General features: G+C 37.0%; 1 protein-coding gene across 1 annotated transcript in view; it reads right to left on the bottom strand.

Annotated features, from left to right (window-relative positions):
- Positions 1-17,178, bottom strand: part of VSNL1 (visinin like 1) — a 111,545-nt gene extending 94,367 nt beyond the window's left edge. Inside the window, exon 1 of the mRNA XM_032294069.1 lies at positions 16,750-17,178. The gene's annotated coding sequence lies outside the window, so the exon portion shown is untranslated. The remainder of the gene's footprint in view (positions 1-16,749) is intronic.
- Positions 17,179-17,579: the final 401 nt, after the last annotated feature.

Consider the following 17,579-nt stretch of genomic DNA (forward strand, 5'->3'; position numbering starts at 1 on the left):
AACATTATGTCAGGACATGTGCATATGAAAGTATTCTCCTACCATCATTGTATACTTTGGTTCCTGCTTCCTGTTAATAATCGCATTCCTACTCCCTTTGCCCTTTGCCCTTTGTCTAGCTAATTCCTAGTCTTGACATCTCCAAAAATCATCTCACCTCCAGTCCTCACCCTAGGAATGTTTGGTTTTGTGTGCCCCAAAATGCTCCTGCAGCACTTTCTACTTCTTTCATTGACTTGTAGAAGCACAAGGAGTTGTAGAAGCACTTAGGCATATCTAATGACCTCCACATATACACCAAATGAAAGCAACCAAGGGTTTGGGAAGAGCTCATAACACACAGGTGCTTGTATATTTCTTTATCTGGAAACTGTCTCAGGTAATTCTGCATCAGAGGGTGAGCTTCCCTTGGAGACTGACCAACATCAAAAGCTCTGTTGTCCTCCGTTACTGGAGCCTTGTGAGTGAGAAAATAAAATGGGAGATGCTAAATCCTAGGAGGAAGACCCAAAATCCCCTTTTCAAAGAGAAATACAGTAATAATCCTCCTTTGTCAGGCCCAGCAATGGTATACAAGTGTTAGTAGCAATCTCAGGAGGCAAAACTGGAAATCCAGGCCTCAGTGGATTTTCCTGGAGTCTATTATTTTAAACAGCCCCAAATAGGTCTCCCTGTTACAGTTTCTTGCAGCTTTACCATTTTCTTCCACAGCACTTGATCTTAATATAAGTGATGCCATTTTGTGATTATTTGTTTAATATTCACTCCTCCAACTAGACTTTAATCTCTATGAAGGTAGGGATTATGGCTTTTTTAGTTCACTTAGTGCTAGGCAAATGATGTTCAATAAATATTTGTTGAAAGAATGAATAAATTGGTGAAACAGTACCTCATACAAAAGCTGCATAGTGAATATAAAAACAAGGTGAAGTGAGTAAAAAGAGCACCAATCCAATTTAGATTTTAGAGACCAAAAACCCTGATTTTAGACAACTTGCTCCATTTCTGTATCAATTTCTTCATGTAAAGTAGGGATATGATCTATTTCATTGGATTGTTGTGAAAATTAGTGAGGTAGTATGCATGCAAAGCACTTGGCAGAGTCCTTGGCAAAGAGATGAAATGTGCTAATGATTGTTTCCAAATCTGACATTCTTAAAAATAAAAAGCCATCTCTTCCTCTTTCTCCTTTGCTGGATTAACTGAGGGAACTTTTGGAACACCTGAATGTTCTAAAGTATAATAATCTGTGAAAAGTGGAAAGACCTTGAATGACTAAACTCAGGCAGATGTAAGCTCCTTCTGCCCCTGAAATTTCTTTCTCCTGTGGCCAGAAATTCTCACCTTCCTATTCCATTTCTTAGAGATCATTTGATGTCCTTTGATTCATGCAATGCATATGTATTGAGCATCTATAGAATGTTAAGCACTGAACTGGGCTCTGAAAATAATATACTGGTGAACTAGACAAGAAATGTTCAGCCTCAGAGCTTTATTTAAATGTGAATAAGTCTGGAAAGAACTATGGGACTTAGTTATACACATACCACTGTAAACAATGATAACTATCTGGTTTTGCACATCTACCCTATCCTCAGCTCTATCACTAAGTATGTTACATGCACAATCCCATCTAATCTTTGCAAGGACCATGTGAAATAGACTTAACAGTTTCTGCTTTGCAGGCAAGAAATCAGAAGCCATGCAGCTTCTGATGTAGGGGTTTGAATTAAGGTCTATGTGAAACTACAGCCACAATTTTCCTTCTATCATGATGTCTGCCTACCAATGACTTTTAATGGTCTAATTGATTTGAGAAGTTATGAACCAGCATATTTAATAATTTACTTCCTTTTATTAGATTCTACCCATATATGGCTGTTCAACTGAATACACATGGTTCTTGTAATAATTGATGTAAAAGCAGGGGTTCATTAATGTTACATTTTCACTGGTATATGGACGCTGCCTGCATTTGTTACAAAGATCTTTAAAAAACTACACTTAAAATGGAAGTAAAAGTCAGAGTCCATGAGTTCTTTTAGACCTGGGGTGTTAAACTCATGGATCCTGAACCACATAAAACCATGGATGTGTTTGTATCGGCCATTTTGTTTAATGTCATGTTTTAAAAGACAAAGAAACTATTCAGGTATTCTGCTTGGTCAAAATACCGTCATTTAAACACTCGTATAATACCTAACCCATTTCATTTAGCTCCTGCTTTAGACCATGAGGTTCTTGAAAAAAGATATTTGTCTTAAGGATCTTTGTGTCTCTGGGGCTAAATTCAATTTCTGGCATACAGCAGAAGCAAAAGAGATGGTTGCTATATGAGTGAGAAAAAATCCTATGGGTTAAGAGCTTCCTGGAAGTATCATAGTAGGGTTGGGGCTGGGAAGAGACAGGACAAACTGAACAAATGAAATTTGTCATTCACTACCTTCTGGTAACCCAAAAGCCTTCTATTTATTTTAACAAAACTCTCTTTCAAGAAAAAATGATCAGAAATGTATTTTCGCTAAAACATAAATGAGTGAATTCTGTTTTAAAGTACCTAAGGATGTTCCCTCAGGACTCTTGAGGTATACAGAATTCTGAGAAATTCAAATATTAATAAGGCCCTGAGTCAACTTTCTAGGAATTCACAGACTGTTTAGAAAAACTGCTGCTGGATATGATGAATAAGATAAAGATAATAATGATGATGGTGATAGAAGTAGTAGCAATGATCACACAGGTAAAACATGGCATAAAAACTGTATAAATCCGTGCTCCAGGATCTCAGTCTAGATTTGGCTCTCCTTTCTGTTTTCTGCTCCAAAACAAAGTGGCAGAAATAATGGACTTTTGGGCAATTGCAGGTAGGTTTTGATTAGGAGAGGCTTTTCAGAGTTTCTGAAAAGAATGCAGCCATCTGTTCACTAAGCTGGCCCTGAGAATTACTAACTAATTTAGATGAATTTTCCTCAATGTTCTAAGTGTTATGACCCCTCAGGCCTACTACTCTCTAGGGCCCAAGCCTCTTCCAGCTGTACAGCAAACCTACATTCAAATTTCTCACTCTGCTAGAGATGGGCAGAAATCTATGCTGATGATACTATACAGCCTGTAGTCAGAGTTATGTGAACAAAGATGTTCTTTTAAGTGGTATTTTAAAAGTTAAAATGTAATAAGAGAACAGTGAGCTAAATCTTGTTCATATATACGATAGAGTGTAATCCAAGTATTTAAAAAATACATTTGCAAAGAATTTTAATTGAAAAGATCATGTTTCTGCTATAATGTTAAGGAAAATGTAGAATATAAATTTTAAAGAAATGAGCAGTCTTAATTAGAAAACAATATTGAAAATGGAGGAAAATGTAACTTAGTAATAGATTGCAAATGATTTTTATTCTTTTTTCTGTTTTGTTTTCCAAATTTTCACAGTGAGTGAATATTATTCTTTTTACTTTAAAGAGGCAAATTCCCAACCCTCACTGAGGCACACTTAAGAGCTATTATATAGAATAGCCACTTGAAGGACCAAGTATCTGATTAATGAATTACCTGGAATGCCAAGAGCAGCCCTCTTTAGTTCTAATTCTTAGAGTTTTGTTAAATGAGTTCATAAAACTGAAAAAAGTTTTCTAAAAGAAAAAGTAATGTCTTCTTTATTTAATTATAAAAAAAATTATGCAGTCTGCCTAATCCTCGACAATCACAACATGAATATTCTCACTGTTATAATGAGGTGATCTCAATCACCATGATAACATCAGTGGTATCTAAGCTAGATACGAATTCAAAGAAATGACTTTATTCCTAGTTATCATGGGAAGCAATAATCACAATCCAGAGAAGACAGCTGGAATATTCTGTGGATTTTTAGCCTTCCCTCTATTATGTCATCTCTCAGTGAATTTCCATTTACAGATGTATAGCCTTATAGATCTATTACAAAGATTTGGGTACTCCTTACCAGCAACCACCAGTTGGCATTTGAGGAGGTGATTCTCAGATAATGCAGAAGCTGCTCACTTTACTTTCTTCTAAATAAGTAGTCATAAGCAGTATACTGTCATTGTGCTATAAGCCCTTATAAATACAGTGTGTTGAATTCATCTACCCATTGTTCTGCAGAAAGTATCCATTAACTTCATACATGGTTTTAGATCTACCCAGTGCAAAAGATGGCCTGCTGGTTATGCTCAGTTCCCTACTCTTCATTATGAATTTATTTAACTTCTCAATTTAAATTAAGAGCTATTGAATTGAGGACACCAAATACTACCACTTCTTTATTAAAAACAAACAAATAATAACCACCAATGAGTGTCAAATAAAAGAAAGGGCTCTGCTAAGCATTTAATGGACATTATTTCTAGTCCTCACAACAATTTTGTGGGATAAGTTATAATTTGCATTTAACAAATGAGACTGGGGCTCAGAGAGATTAAATTATTTGGCTAAAGCCATGAAGATGTTAAGTAGTGGGATTAGAATTCAGATTTGATTCTGACATACAGTCCAGTATTTTTCTATTTTCCCATGTTGCTGATATCTGATCTTTACATTTTTTTTCAAAACTTTCATTTTACACCCTAAGTACCAGACTTTGAGGAATGAAGTAACCTGCCCAACGAAAACAAAGCAAATTCAAATCTGAATCAGATTAATTGTACTTATTTGTTTTTTAAAATTATGTTATCTCTGCAACATAACAGCAATCACTGCTAATACAATGGTTGGCATATTTTAATTGGCATGAAGTTAAAGATATTTTATAATATTGTAATTTTTCTGAATTTGAGATAATTTTGAAGTCGCAGATTTTCTTTCCTTTTCCAGTGGGAAACTCTGCAAACCTATAAATATGTCAGTGGGGAAGATTCAGAGCCATTAGTCATTAGCCACTTTGGCACAACTGTGGTCAAATTTCCATCCAGGAACAAAGTGGGAATGCTCTCAAAGGATCAGTTGCCAAAGCACTTCAAGAAGTTTCTTCTTAATAAGAAGGCCAAGCTTCTTGGCCTACTATTCCATTTTCCTTTTTCTTTCCTCCCTCCCTCTCTCTCTCTCTCTATTTCTTTTTCCCCCTCCCCCTCTTATTACAGGATACTAACATTCACTGAAGATCTTGTATATGCCAGAGACTGTTCTAAGCACTTTCAAAGACATTATGTTTATCCTTACAATTACTCTAAGGGCTACAATTTCCATTTTCTAAAATTTAGACAACTTGTTCAGAGTGATAAGGCCTAACTTTAAAGCCACATCTCTTTAAGCCACGATATACTTCTAGTGAGATGCAGTCATGTTTCATACAAACAGGCTGCAATCTTTTCAGCAACTGAGAAGTATAGACTTAATTGACACCCTGATTATTACATTCAAATAAACTATAAAAATACTTACAAGATTTGAAAACTTATAAGATTTGAACAAAAAATATTACAAGAGGATATTAAGTAATTTTTTTTGCTTTGTTAATAGTATTGTTGATATATGTAAATTATTATATACAAAATGATTATGTCTTAATTCATTCAAATTAACCCATTAGAGAGAGGAAGGATGGGGATAGAAGTGAAAAAAAGTGGCCTTATTACTGGTTAACATTGGGTGATGGGTACATGGGGTTTATTGTATTATTCTCTCCAAATATGTAAGCTTTCCCTAATAAAAAAATAAAAAATAATAAGATATTTGTAGATTGGTTGTAGTTTGGTAGAACTTCTGGGTTTAAACAACATATTTATCATTTAATATCTACGTGACCTTGGGCAAATTACTTTCATCTGAGAGACACAATTTCTTAGTCATATAATGAAGCTTACCTTGCAGACACTTACCTTGCAAAGCTGTAAGTAATGTAATGTGTATAAGTATCCAACACGGTGCACTGTACATGCTGTTTTTTTTTTGTTTTGTTTTGTTTTTTTACAAAATTGCTAGCTATTATTATTATAAATGTATGAATGATCTCTGCTTTCATTTACTTTCTCTTGAGACCTAGGCTAAAGATAACTTCCAATATTCAGATTAATTCAACTTTAGCTAACAGCCAAAGATGAATGATATAGGTAAGCCCTCTATGTATATGGTCTTCTACTGAGCACCTCTTTGGATGAATGTCAGCTTTCCCAGTTTCTCCTAAGCCATTGGTGACTTGGAACTAGATTACTTTCCTCTGCCCTCTTTCAGTTCACGTGGATTTCTTCTTTCTAATACCCATATCAGCAATTCTGGCCAAGGCCTCTTGTTTTAAGAATGAATCACATGTTATTTTATATTATTACCTGTATAGCCAGTTTATCAAATGTATTGGCTATATTATTTTCTCATCCCTGCCACAGATATGCTCTAGCATGCCTCCCTTCCCCATCCCAAGATGATATCTTGGGCTGACTTATATTTTTTCAGTCACGTTTAGTATCAGAAAAGTGGTTGTTTCTAGATATTAAAAAGTTTAGACTAATTAAAATATACATTTCCTCTATACCAGTTCAGTCTTTCCTGTTTTTTTCAGCAAAATTTTGGACTAGGATTTCAATCTAGCAGTGCGGAGAGGAGGTAATCTGTTCTTTTCTTCTGCTTGCTTGCCTCCTCTATTATTTGCTCTGCTGCTTCTAGGGAGGGGACGAGAAGGGGATTATACAGGAAATGGACAAGGTCTTGGCTGGTGCCTGTGTAACCTGGCACTCTGTGAGTCTGATGCCCAAATGCTTTGTCATTATCCTGGGGTGTCTGAGGACTCTTTAACAACTCCTGACTGGGAAGTTCCATACTCCACAATTTATTGATGGGGCAATGCACAGTTGACTTACTGCTCCACCTATTCTGCTGGCCTCAGGGATACAGCTCTCTAAAAGGGACTTAGACATGTATCAGACATGAGTTCTTCCCTTAAGAAATTTCCAGTTTTATGTGAGAGCTGGCATGTATACAGTGATTATAAGTTCAGATGTGCTAAGAGGACTGAGAAGTAACTTTTGTTTAGGATGACTGGGTTAGGATATCTACGGAAGGTTCAGATTTTCATAATCAGAACAGCTCCTGCAAAGACTATTTCCATAGTCTTTGAAGAGAACTCATTTCTGTTCATGAGTTCAAGAGCTTATCTAAGACAGAGTACCTGTGTTTGCATGCATATGTGGGTCTCTTTAGTGTCTCCTGCTGGTCTTACTGTCCTTATATTGTTTGGATCTGTATATGCATGCTAATTCCTGGAAGGAAAGTCCCAGTTACTCTCATAGGCTTCTCTTAACTCCAGTAGGATGCAAATCTTATTTCCAAAGCTTCCCTGCTAGAACAAGCACATGAGCTTGACTGTGGTTGCTTTTGTTTCCACAGGGTCGCTTCAGAAGCCAAGACATACTCACACCACTGAGAAATGATTGTGGGTTCAAGTTCTACAACCACAGCATGAGAAATCCAGAGGAAAATTTAAATGATATAGATGTGTCTCAACCCTTCCATAATTTAGGCTTTTCCTTCCAGATTATTTTACTTTAAAATAATTTTGTTAATTTAACTGTGAAGATCTAGCTATCATAGATCTTTCATTCTGTCCCAGGACCTAGAGTAGGTTATCTTCCCTATGTGTGGGGAAAAGACAGGGGACTTATTTTAGCAGCTATAACCATAATATAATAATTTGCAGAAGATCAATAATTTGATTCTTAGATTACCTTTTTAAAAGCTAAAATTCTAAAGTTGAATAAGAACAATAAATTCTTTACTGTCACATGCTATTATGCAATCTGCAGAGTATGTTCACAATAACTCCTAACTAGAAAGGGTAAGTAATATTCTCACTTGAGGAAACTAAAACTCAGAGTAGTTAAAAGTCTTCCAGGCTACATGCTACCTGAGGCCTAAAGCACAGTTGTGATGCCTAAAAGACACATCTAATGACTCTTAAGTTTGTGTACTTTTCATTACATAGTTCAGCTTTTGTCTTTCTAAAGCAGTTTTTCTAACTAGGTTCTTCAGAACTGCAATTAAATGTTGATAAGTATATTTTCACATAAGTTTCCTGTGCAAACAGGCTTGGAAATATAAAGTTAATCAAAGCTAAACAGATACAATGGTCTTTATCACAGGACCACTCAGACTTATTATTAACATGAAAATAAGCACTGGGAATATCTAAGAGTGGGATATAGTAAGCATTTCCCTCAAAAGAAGTGTTTCCAAAAAAACTCTGTTTCTTTAAAGACATATTTCCAAAACCCTGAACATTTTCAAAGCTTAACATATTCTTACCGCCAAATTTAAACCATCCTCCTTTTCAATTATGCACTTGATCTAGAATGAGAAATTTTCAATAGGCCTTCCTTTTTAATGCTGTCTTATAAGTAATGATTTGTTATAAAGCTATTACTCTTAAATATTTTGCTTAAAACTATACAAAACAATCTTATTACAGTACATCGAACATATTGTGTATATATCATGTATGTGTGTGTGCGTATCTATCTATCTGGATGTACGTGCATCTCTACCTCACCCCAACTTTGAGTACCATTCTCTGCACTTGGGCAGTCTGCTTTAGTGCACACTTCTACAAACACTCAGCAAATGAAGGTTCTGATAGGCTAAACCTGGTCTCAACATGTTCTGCAACATGTGTTGTGTGTATGGCCTCCCTTTTCTGCCATTTATTTGGTGTTATTTGAGAAGCATTTATTTGATAAACAAAAGATAAGCAAGTGATTTCGCCAGACCCTGCATAAGAGTTGAGGTATAGGAGTCTCCTGGAGTGTTTTATAGGTGCTCAGGGTACCTTGGGGGAAAAGGTAAAGGAAAAGAGAGGATAAAAAGCAGAAGAGAATTAAGGGTTGTCAGATGTCCTCTGACATTATTTATGAAGAGCACCACAGAATTATTGGAGTGGGGGAGAGTTGTTCATTCACCATGCTACCTGGGATATGCGTATATTACCTACTATTTAACTATCAGCCAATTAGGACAAATATTGGAAAAAATTGGAAAAAAATGCAGCAGGACACCTAGAACAGTAGCTCAGGAGAAATGGTGAAATGCAGACTGAAAGGGTGGTCAGAAAAGAGAAGAGGTGGGCAGGAGAGAAGATTGGGGTGTGCAGGGGGAAGAGGAATTATTTATGCTCCAAGTTCAGGTGCTATATATACATTACTATATTAAGTCTTCAACATTCATTTAAGGTAACTATATTTTCCCTATATTTACAAGTGAGAAAATAAACTCAAAAGATTAATTAGAACCAAAATCCCTACTCAATTCTACGAATCATCCAGGAATTGTCCTATTATACAAAGGGAACTCAGAATGTAGGGGCAAGTTTTATAGACTTCAAAGAGAGAAAATGATGCCCTTTTTTATCTACAGATTAGCAATGTACCTGAAATTTCCTAGTAAATTGGGCAGGAAATAGAGGAAGAAGTGGGGAAAACCTGAAGGAAATTGAAAAGGCTCTTTGACGAGTTAAAACAGTAAGACAATTTTGGATTTGATGTGTGTGGGGGTTGGGGTGGGGGAATGTGGAGAGGGGCTAGAAACATTTTTTTGGTTCAGTAGGAAAGAACAGTTGAAAGGTATCTTTTCTTTATTATAAAAGCCTGGGAAAAAAGAACGAAAGAGTAGCTCATAGAAGACTCTTCCCACAGACACACATTGAAAGATTAGTCATGAAATGGGTTGGAAAAACAGAGGAGGTGTGGGGAGAGTATCAGATAGAAATTCTGTTTTTGGAAAGTATTAAAAGACAGAAGTATTGCAGTATAATATTTAACCAAAAAGGCAGGGCTCCTGAAATGTTTTCATTAAAGTTCAGTGATCAACTGTAGGTGCAGGTTGCGGGAGAAGGGAGATAAGGGACGTGTTATTTAGCTACACTGAACAGTAATTCATAGATAACCTTAAAATATATCTAATAAGGAAATAAACTTAAAAATTTCCTTTCAGTTCCATATTCTGTTCTCAATTATATGCTGGCATTATATGGTAGGGTGATGATGATAAAGTAAAGGCATAATGGAAAGAGGATGTATTTAAAGAAGGAATATGAGAAACAGAAAACTTGAAGTCTTAGTGCAGCAATTTTTAGTGAAATAATTCTGTGCATCTATACCACCTTTTCATTTCACTTGACTTAAAATTGCATTTATCTGTCTTCCTCATTAGTCATAAATTCTTGAAGGTGGGGACTGTATCTTACTTAATTTTGTTCTACAGTGCCTACACAGTTCTTGGCACATTTACTCAATAAATCTAAGTTTTATAACATAGGGTAAGCACTGTAAACTGTTCACTATTTGATTCCTTATTTAGAAGTTCTGCAAAGAATGGAGATTGCTTCAACTCTGACCAAAATGGCTTATGAGCAATTGATTTCTGATGAAAGTGATGCTAATGATAACTTATTTATTGTACATTTTCAATAATAAGCCATTATATTTTTTACATATATAATCTTCTATTTTTTGTTCAAGAATCCTGTGAATTACTATTAGAAACTGAGACTGAGATTTTAAACAACTTATTCAAGGTCACAGAAGTAATAAACTATGGACCTGGGAATTTTTTGTCTAAGTATTAATATGTCTAACTTAAAAACTATTGTTTCTTCTTCCTCTCATAATTTTCTCTGAGCCAACTGAAATCACAGAAGTTTTCCCATTCCCAAACTAAAAATGAGGAAAGAATAATAGTTTAGTGGTTTTCATCTCATTCTGAAGAATAAATACCTTTATAATCCTTTAAAAGAATAACAATTTTGAACATATTATTTAAGTTTACTTCACAATTTCTTTTCATTTTTCATAAAATTTTTCATGAATAAGAAAGTAAACATCAAGCACTTCATATAAAGTTACAGAAACTCTTGAACTTCTGGAATTAACAAAATTGATAGTCTTCCATTAATTCATAATATTAAGTGCCAAAATTTAAAGCAAACAGAACTTGCCAATTGAAAGTGAGCCTTGTGCAGCACTACTTGATACATTAAAAGCAAAATATTATATTAATAAGCATTTCAGCTTTATTAATAATGCTTAACGGGTCTCCAATGGGACATTTTACTCAAAATTTAAAATTGGACTTCAAGAAATCAGAAATAAACACACTAATCACAAATTACTAAAACCAATGCAAAATGTAAAACACTAGACCCCTGTAGCACCAGGGTTTACTATTTTAAGAAATCTTAAATTGCAAAAAGATTCTAAAATATAAGATAACAGAAACATTCAGATCTGTTGATTTACATTGAAAAAAATTCACCCAGCGTTCAAAGTACATTTAACATGTTAATGATTTGCCAAGAAAACCCAAAAACTATTTACATACAGCTCCTCAAAAGTTCATAGTCTTTCAGAGCCTAAGAAGTAATAAACAAGATCCAAAAAAAGGAGAAAAAATATACTTGAAAAGTGAGAGATTTCTATTTTTAGAAAAGTACTATACAAGCAACAATGAATAAGATTCATTCTATGGATCGATAATAATTGCAAATAAATTTAACTGATTTGTTAGCACTTTGCCTTTTATGAGCAATGCCCCATAAAAATAAAATCTTTTTTAAGTAAAAGAGATCTACTTTCTATAAAAAGTTCAGCAATTACTGTATTAGATGCATTGAGCTTGAAGGCCACTTGGTGAATGAGAGTACTCCAAGTCTTAATTGTAATTTAGAACAAAAGGAAATAGACCGCTCACCTGGAAATAATCCAACAACTCCTTGGAATTACCATGCATTTAAAAAAAGAATAAACAATTGATGGTTACACAGCAGGTCGTCTGTGTTGGGACTGCAGTAAATAAAGTAAAGCAGTGGAGAAATCCAGAGAGAGTTTAAGAAATGTGAAAATTACCAGATCTGCATGCTTTAAGTTAGCTGATAGGGGTATAGAACAGCTCTTTAATGTATTCACAGGCACCTTATTATTAAAGTGTCCAACCTCTTTGAAGATTCTTCAGTAATTTGCTATTCCATTTCTGTTTCATTCACTAAATAGCTTCTAAAGCATCCCCAAGACCCTTCCATTAGTAAAAGTTCTCAATGAACTAAGCTGGGAGAACGCAAACTATTTTGATTCACCTAAGAGAGCCTAAGTTATCTTAGAAACAAACTGTAAATGAGAAATGCAATGCTGTGGTCCCCTCACAGTGTGAACATTTTAAAATAATTCCATAGCTCAAGAGAGCATGATCTAAATAAGTGGAGCATATAGCTACCATAGAGGGATTTATATTCCCTCTTTGACTTATCAATATTCTTATTCTTGTAAATAGGTAAAAATATTTTATCTTTTTACTTATTAAGAGACAAAAAGGAGGATATGCATGTAAGTAGATTTAAAAGCATTCTTAGAGGTATTAATATAATGCGTTAATATCTTTACAAAAAATAAATCATAAAATTTTTTTTGAGATAGGGTCTTGCGCCGTCACTCAGGTATAAGATAATTTTCAATCTAGTTTTTTTGTTACTAACAAAGATATTTAAAGAAATGTTAATTGTGCAGATGGTTTGAGTAGAAATTTAATTTCTTGATATAATTAACAAGGTACATGCAATTGATTCTTATTAGAACAAATGCTTAATTGACAAATACTGAGTTTCTACTACAAAAGACACTGTACAGATATTGTGGAAATATGTTAAAATTATTAAAATCATTGCTTTTTCAGACAGTGAATTCATATTGTAGGGATGTCTTTAAGACAAAAAATTTCCTTAAGATACTATTTTTAAAAATACATTGAAGGGATGGATTAGGTGTTTTATGCGGACCCTGTCCAGCTCATATATTCTATTAATCATATGAATTAACCATTGGGATAGTAAAAATATCAATCATTCTTTGATATAGCTGTGTACCATTTGATACTTTAGGAAAATTAATATGTTTATATTTACTATACATAATGGAGATGGACATTGTCAATTTCAATCTTAGATTAATTAAATGTGATCGTTTCCGTGGAGAGAGCCTTCCTATTTTCCTATATAATCACTAATTTTAGTAGCATGGAAATCACTCAATACAAAGAAAAAGACCTTGAGAACAGTGTACATTGCTCTTATCAGTTAGGAAACCACATGTTTGATACTGATGCTGAACTGTTATTCCATGAAACTCCTGAGGCAGCTTCTTCACAATGTTTGGAATTCATAACTACATGCAACCCAAATGGAAAATCTGTAGCTTGCTCAGGACAATATTCCTGATAATGTTATTCTATCACATGTGACTCACATGTAATTGGGAGGTGATTCTCAGAGTAGTAAATCAAAGCAGGGCCCTTAGCAACTACAAATCCCCACACCTCTGCAAAGGCTATCTGGTGTTCAGAATAGCCTGGAATGGTGTATCAAGATCAGGTAACATCTAACTAACTCGAGCATTTGTTAGATACAGACTCTATTCAAGACAGAGCTCAACCCAATTTAGTAAAGATTTACCAGCAGAGGAGGGGTTAAATTAATTGTTAATTGGTAAAGATGTTGAGAAACCCACCCCTTGCTTCCTTAGCGTTAACAACTTCCAAGAGTAGTTACTTAATCTTTGAAATGAGAAAGAGACTCTAACTGGGGCCTTGCCTCCCAATCATCAAGCTCCTCCTTTCCTAATGCCTCAGCTTTTTTCAGGTAAGAATCCTTAGCATTTCCCCAAAGGGGACATTTGTGGTAGTTCTGAGTGCCTGGAAGATTACATTTTTTGGAGAAGAAACAGGAAGGCTCCGATTATTTTTAGGAGGCTTGGAATGTTATTGTATAGACACTCAGGAAATTTTTATAGAAGAAAGGGAGAAAACGAGGAAGAAATAAAGAAAGCAAAAGAAAAAAAAAGGAGAAAAAAAAAGGCGGAAGGTGGGAAGGCTAGTTAGGCAGGTCATCTTCTGGTTTGCAGTCCTCATCCAGCAAGATGAGAGCAGAAACTGCGCAGGAATAAAACAAAAGATCTGCCTGAGGAAAAGCTATGCAAATGCTTTAAAAGCTTTAAAGGATGAAAAAGCTGCACTACTCTCTTTTATAGCACTACTTCAGGTTAACCCAGTCAAGCCTTCTTCCCTCTGTCTTTCAGTCCCTTTCCTTTCCGTTCTCTGCAGGTGGCTTTATATGGAAGATTTCCAGGAAGGCTGGAGATAGGCATCTCTGATTTGGGTTCTGCCTCCTAGGAGCCAGAGGAGAGCTGGCAAAGTCCACTTTGGGTTTACCCTGCAGCTTCATCACTCCACGAAGTCCTATTCTCTGCAGCTGCAGCTGTTTTGGAGGAGGATAGATGGGGAGAAAAGTGGGACTGTAACTGCAGTGTCTTTGAAGGCTGGATTCCCTGAAGGATTTCGGGGAATAAAGCAGGGAAAGGATGGAAATGGGCCCTGGGCAGTTCTCAAACAGGAACTGCAGCTTCTCAAACGCTAGTGCTCCCCCAAAACTCCAAGGATTCCAGAGAAATTGACTGAGACGCAGAGGAGACCAGAAAAGCCAGACTAAGCATCCAATGAGGTGGGTATGTTAGAGCTGAGGGGCAATAAAAAAAGAGAGAGAAAGAGACCTTACAAAACAAAGAGAGGAAAGGAAGAGAAATGAAATGGTATAAAAATGGACTCCTAGAAACAATCTCAAAAGATGTGGTGGAGAGCAGACATTTATTTGAAGTCTGCAGCAATGTCACTGAGCATGCTGAAAATAAAAGAAAGAAGGAAACATTTCCACTCAACATTACTTTTTAATTGTTTATTCCATAGACTAGAAGTTAATTTACTTTTCTCTGGATCCATGGTTCTGGGCTTCAGTTTCCTCATCTATAAATCAAGGGGTTTGGACTAGATACCTTACAGGGTCTCTGCCGAATTTGATCCTCTCAGTCAACCTATGAGCCAGGTACTCCAAGACCAAGCATTTATCAGTTTTGATACCCAAGTCTCCCCTTTTTCCTCTACCACCCCTCTTCATCAATGCAGTGCCAACACCTGCACCATTCATCGAACTGATGCCAACTCTCAATGATGACAGGAAGCATGCCTCAATTGTGACAAATGGTTAGTCCTTCTGCCCTGGAGTAAGGAAAGAAGGAATAGACAAGGCAGTATGATTTATACTTTGAATTTCCAATGAGAGGTTCTTCTCAAATTTTCAGTTATAAATTTCACCCATTTAAATAAATTATAAATTTCTCTGAGGGGTTCCAAATGGTTAGACTGATCAAAGGGCCAAGAGCCCTATTTGATGGACCCCCCCACCCACCCAATTTGAGGGAAAATTTATTTCATTTCATCCCCAAAATTGGATCTGCTTATTTCGTGGAAATCCAGCAAGCACTAGCCATGCTTTTTTCTCATCTGTCTGCCTCATGCCCATTCTGCCAACCTGCTTCAGTGCAGCGTTTCTGGGGTTATTAAACACCCAAGGCTTAATGAGAGTGCATTCATGAGTAAGTTGTTCTATGATGCAGGATCCCCCCCTACTCCACAGACTCACACACAGACACACACACGTAGGCAGTTTAAATGATAGTGGGGTGTTAAAATGTGTTTTCACAAGAGTTTCATTTTAAATTTGTCTCAACCTGAAATTCCTTTAGAAATTAAAATAAATATTAATATGTAGAAATAAAACTCCCCAGCTTCTCTTGCCTTCAAGTGGAAAGTGACACCCAAATAGTATATACTTAGTGTTTTCTACACCCACCAGCATTTCTATTTTATTTTAGTTTCCAAAATATGAACAGGAGAGCAACTCTAGAAAAATGGATTCCCACTCTGGCATCTCACAGGGCACTGATCATGCAATGCTGAGCACTCACCATTTCCTCCACGCAGAGAGCATCAGCATCTCCTCGCCCCCTCCCCATACACATTCTCGCACCCCTGAGGGTATTCAGCAATCTGATTTCCACCCGAGGTTTGACCTTGCAAAGACCCTTCTTCCAGTTTCTGGGCAAGGAGCATCCCATTTTAACTCGAAACACAAAACGACCTTTTATCCTTTAAAGAAATACTACCAAATATAACACATCTGGATTTACATTTTTCAACCCTACATTCCGGATGGGGAACACGGAATGCAAAGGCAGGTAACTAGTTTGGGTCTGACAGTCCCCATTCAGCGACCGAGTCTGTGACTCCGTTTAAAATCGACAGTGCGGTAGAGCATCATTCCCTTTTTTGCCCATTCACCATAGTGACGAAAAATCAAAAAACGAAAAAATTATCTACTTATTTCTGAAAACTGAGAGAAATGTGCTCATTTGGCGCCTGCCTCCGTGGATCTTAAACACTAACATCCCGCTCAGAGATCAACCATGATTTCCATCTCCTCCACTCAGTTTTTACTTAGCAAACACCTTTGCTGCCCTTCCACTGTGAGAAAAATGGTGCACCAATCCCACGGATGACAGGTTGCTACTAGACTGCACCCGCTCAGTAGTTTTATCAGTAACCGGAAAACTTCACAATCGGTCAATTAGCTACTTAAATCTGTCTAAGACAAACCAAGAAAGCATCTCAGTTTCACCTGTCTTAAATCTAGTCTAAGACAATCCCCCAAACACGCCGCATATAAACACTCCCCCTTCCCCCACCCCCAATATTCCAAAAGACCCCCCATGGACTAACAGCACACTCAGATAGCCAGCATTAAGCAAGGCAATTGTCATCATGCATTTAGACATCTATGCAAAGCAAAGTATGTGACAATAGCCAAAGCATCTTTCTGACAATTGGTTGCACTACACATGCAGAAATGCAATGAAGATTGTGTTTTCCACTTACAGTTATAGCGCTGCGCACGGTCACTTAACGAAAATGATAAAACTCAACAGTTCTTTTAAAATATATATATATATTTAATTCAGGTAAACGCTTAAGCCGTCTCTGTGTGTGGTTCTCTCTTGCTCTCTTTTTCTCTGGAGCTCTGGGCTGCTTAAATCCCTCTTGGATCGCGCCTTGCAAGACCAGCCGCTGCCGCAACACGCTCGGGTAAATCTTTGCTGCAGATTGGGAATCCCATAGAAAACCTAGGGTCCCTGGAACTGGATGCGCAGGCGCGCGAGCCTCCGCCTCTCCAGGAACCCCCTCCCCTTTCCTCCCTTCCCTCCTCCCCCAGCTCCGCAGCCCCAGCTAGAACTCTGGAGCCTGAGACCAAAAGCGGCCTGGCGATGGCGCATGCTCAGTCGGAGGGGCTCGGAGTTTCCGCTGGTGAATTCCAGGTCTCCAGATTTTAGTAGAAACTCAAAAGGAAAGTAGATAGGAAAAGGGAGTCCGGCTACCGGAGCAACCCGTACCTGGACAGGCGCGAGGGAGGACGGGTTGGGCTCGCCACGCCCCGCGGTTACTGAGCCTGGTGGCTGAAGTACGAGGCAGAGATGGAACAAATGGAGCCGCTTTTCCTGCCTCTCTCTGTCCTAGCCGGCCCCCGGCCCACCCTTTGTCAGGCTGTAAGGTAAAGGAAAAAACTGCAGAAATCCCCGAGAGAAGACTTCCTAGCAAGCTGTGAGCACGTCTAGCCGGCTTACTGAAGGAACGGTTATGGTGGTGATTTTGTCATGGGCCATTTCACCCAAGGGTCTTCTGCTAGGAGTACTGGGAGCCGGGTCTTCCAG

Source organism: Sapajus apella, unplaced genomic scaffold (genome assembly GCF_009761245.1).
Source record: "Sapajus apella isolate SASKATOON/1434 unplaced genomic scaffold, GSC_monkey_1.0 scaffold31, whole genome shotgun sequence".
NCBI lineage: Eukaryota > Metazoa > Chordata > Mammalia > Primates > Cebidae > Sapajus > Sapajus apella.